The sequence below is a fragment of the Pteronotus mesoamericanus genome, unplaced genomic scaffold (genome assembly GCF_021234165.1).
Source record: "Pteronotus mesoamericanus isolate MK-2021 breed Mesoamerican mustached bat unplaced genomic scaffold, CSHL_Meso_final contig_20, whole genome shotgun sequence".
NCBI classification, from domain to species: domain Eukaryota; kingdom Metazoa; phylum Chordata; class Mammalia; order Chiroptera; family Mormoopidae; genus Pteronotus; species Pteronotus mesoamericanus.
The window spans coordinates 98,280,781-98,284,987 of NW_026555085.1; positions in this window are offsets into that span (position 1 = coordinate 98,280,781).

The following is a 4,207-nucleotide window of genomic DNA, read 5'->3' on the forward strand; positions in this document are numbered from 1 at the left end:
AACAACAAATAAGCCGAAAGGGATCTAGTATAAATAGACGCGATGAATGCAGTCGGAAAAACTATTTCCAAAAATAGTCTCAGCGACGTAAGAGGAGATGTTATTCATGAAATAAGAACAGCAAGTTATAAAAATAATACTCAGTGAATAAAGAAGGGGCCATAGAAATTGAATTATAATAGCAGGAGTTTAGAAAACATATCAATAGAAGGTATGAACAGTTAGCTTAGAAATTTTCCCAGAATTTAGGAAAAAAAGATCTGAGATAGTCTACATAAAGGGGCAAAAAGTTAGAAGATGGATCTAGTTTCCAATATCCAAATATTAGGAATTCAGAAAGGAGAAATATGATGAAAAATAGTATAAAATTTTGTGAATCTTAATTTCCACCAACTATCAAGTATCCAGTCCATTAAATAAAAATATCTTCACTAAATCATATAATTTTGAAATTATTTGGAAATAGGCACTAGGGAAAAAATAATAGCAATCTCCAGGGAAAAAATAGGCCACATATAAAGGGACAAGAAATATAAACAGCACTTGACAACTCAAAAGCAACCCTGGAAGGTAGAAGACAATGAAGAAATTTCTTCAAAGTTTTGTGGAAAATTATTTTTAACTTAAAATTCTCATTTAGCTACATTATTATTCAAAAGTGACTATAGCATAAAGATAGTTTCAAGTGATACAAATACATTCATAGGAGCTGTGCTTCACAAAACCAAGAAATAAGCCAAAAACTAGGAAGACAGGGTTCAGTGAACAATGTCACAGTGTCAGAAGCACACAGACTGTCCTGAGGAAAGGCCAAGGGGGGCTCAGGAGGACAGTGCACATCAGTCCACGCTGGGACAGGAAGATGTCCAGAGATTAATTGTCGAACAGAGAGATTCCCTGATGTATTGAGAAGAGCGTATAGATATGTGATTAATTAATGAGAAGTTTATAGAAAAACAAACGAAACAAATGTAAAACAAGCAACTCCAAGAGAAGCAGAAATTTAGCAGAAAGTCTGACTCTCTGTGATTGAATGGTAAACAATTTTTATCTGAGCTCTGATCTTCTAGGGCCGAAGTCCCGTGTTGGGAATCCAACAGAATCCTGCGAAAGATGCAGATTCAGATGGAAGGGGAATAGATTCCCAGAAACGCGTAGATGTAGAACATATAGAAAGATGACCCCAGCATTCAGGGGCCAGGAAGGTGCCAAGGGGAGGGGCCGGTTGGTCCTTCGGTAAAAACAGAACGGAGGGCCACTTATGCCAGTGGACTGGTAGAAGCTGCTGAGCATATGTGCCTCTAATTTATGAACTGAGTAACTATAAATGAAGAACATTCCATATCCGTTTGACATGTCTCAAGTACCCCTAATCACCTTTATAAAATAGGAACCCCCATTATTCCCCAGGTTTCTTATTCTGCTTTATTTTGACTCCTCTGCTTACTACCACCTTATACAGGACACACTTCCTTTATTCTCTGGGTTCCTCCACCCCGGTTAGAATGTAAAGGACACTTTGGAGAACAGGCACTAGCTCTCATGAATAGCTGTGAAATAAAGAATACCAAAGTTCACTCTCCATTAGACTAGAATGTGTATTTGAGACACGATGACATAAAATTACATATCTGATTTTCTATGGTGTGCTGCCGCAGTTGCCCTCACTTTGCCCCGCTGGGCCCCCCTCCACCCGGCCCCCGCTGCCTCAGGCCGGCCGCCGCCGCACCGCTGTGCTGTCTGTGGCCGTGCGTCAGGCACACATGTTCTTTGGCTAATCCCGCCACCTTTTTTTGTCCATGCTCCATGCCCCCTTTTTTTGTCCCAAACCATAAGTGGAAATGTCAAATTGCAATTTGGCATAATTTAAACAGCCCCACAGCATGGAAGAAAGCCAGTCCTTCAAAATCTCACTGGGCTCTACTATCATAAGATGTTTGCCTTCCTACCCCAAACAGTTCAGTGTGTACACATGAAAATGCTAAGGCTTTATTCAAAGCTACAGATGTCTATTATGAACGAAAGTCATTTAATAAATGATTGCTAAGGGTAAGAAAATTAATAATAATAATTATTCATATCTTCTATGTCAGATTAGTATGTTAAACATTGTTTATTAAATTTATAAGGGGTTAGCTTTTGCCTTAAAAAAAAAAACTAAATGAATTAACCTTGATAAAAATTATCTTGGGTCGAAGTTGGAGGAAAGATAATGTCCAAGATAGTGCAGATCTGCTTAGCTCACCAATGTGGCACCAGGTCTGCTCACATGTTTCTTGAAGAGGACAAAGCTTCTGAAATAATTTTCACCCCAGACCCTGGAATAAATTAAGAGTAGAAGGGCTGGGTCAGAATGCATGCAAATTGGGGGTGCACATTTGATTATGAACGTGAGATTGGTTGACTTAAGCAATTCTGCTTTAATATTTCCCTAATTAGGTAGGGGACAGCTCTGATTGTGATGAGATTGTCCCACTCTAGCGCAGATTTCCTAGGAGACATATTAATTAAAGCAATTCTCCCTTCTCATGAACTGAAACTTTACAGAGAGGAAGTCTACCTCCCCGACCCGCATCTTGTCACATACACAACTCTGTACCTCCCCCTTGAGAAAAGAGAGTGACAGCAAAAAATAAGCAGCAGAAATAACACTGCAACCCTGGTAAGGTTGTCTGAACATTTTTAGAAAATTCCAAATAGTACAGACACAATAAATCACCAATGGCTCAGAAAGACATGACAGATCTTGCTATAACCACAGGGAGAGAAATACCATCAAACAAAAACTTTCTAAATGTAAATATATAAAACCATACACAAATGCATCAGCTGAAGTACCATATGGCAGCAAGTAGAAGAATTAAAACTAGAGATCTATCATCCCTTACATGTCTACTCAGACCTTCATTCAAGGGAAGGCGCCCTAGTGAATCTTCATGAAGCACAGTAAACAAACACCAAAGAAATACACACGATAATTGGTTGGGAGTGTAATAGATAAGGACAAAGGACACAATGAGTATCCTGTCATCGATTCCTCCATGTCATGGGCCATGTTGTGGGAAAACCATAGAGTCAGAGAAGAGCAGGGAGACCTATTCTCTCTTTCTTTCAATCTTCCCCTTTTCCACCATTACCATAAAAACACAGAAATACACACACACACACACACACACACACACACACACACACACACACACCCCCGCTAAGATGTTGGGATTTGACAAATGGAAAAAGAGCTGCGAAAATAGGAAGAACTCACACTCTCAAATGAGACCAATCTAGGTTGGAATCTTATTTCTGTGACTTCTGATCCATAATTTTTAAAGCAGTTTCCACACTTTTACTATTTAAAATGTAAATAATAATATAAATTTTGCAATGTTTGAGGCAATAAAATAATGTAAATTTCTCTTCTTTAATTTTGTTGTCCTTAAAACAGTGCTTGCAAAATGAGTACTCTCAAAGTATTTTAAGAAAAGGAGGTATAGAGAATAAGCAGAAAAAAAGAAATCAGAAAATTCAATATATACTTATTAAGCAATCTAAAATATGTGTCTTTTTTATTGAGTTAAAAATATTTATTGTTAGCTATATGCCAGAAATCATCTCTATTTTTCAAATTCCTAAACTTATCTAACAAAAATTATCATAACAGATGAAAGATGCTTACAGGATTATTCATAACTTGAATTAGTTTAGTGTATTTATTAACTACATATACTGAATTGCTGTCCATTTAGTTGTATAATTAGAGAGAGAGATAACTTTCTATTTAAGGATCTTGAAGCCATGGTAGCAACAGTTATTAATCTCCAATATGTATCCCCGAGTCCCTAAGAACATATCTGATTATTAAAAATGAACATGTGCATCCCATGATACCATCATAAGGGAGGGCTGAATGGTTAAAGCTCAGATAAGAACCTTAAAAAAAAATCTTTTTGTTGGAAATCGTACACAAAAGAAAAGAAATAAAGTGAGTATTAAGACCTCACCACCTACTTTTCCAGAAATGGGAGTGGTATAAATCTTACTGAAGATCCCTGTCTTAGCACAGACTGTTGCAACAGAACACGAATTGGGTTGTGTAGACGGTAGACAACAAGCATTTAGTTCTCACAGTCGTGGAGGCTGGGAAGTCCAGCACCAGAGCTCAGGAAGGTCTGGGGCCCAGTGAGGGCATCCTTCCTGGTTTGCAGAGAGC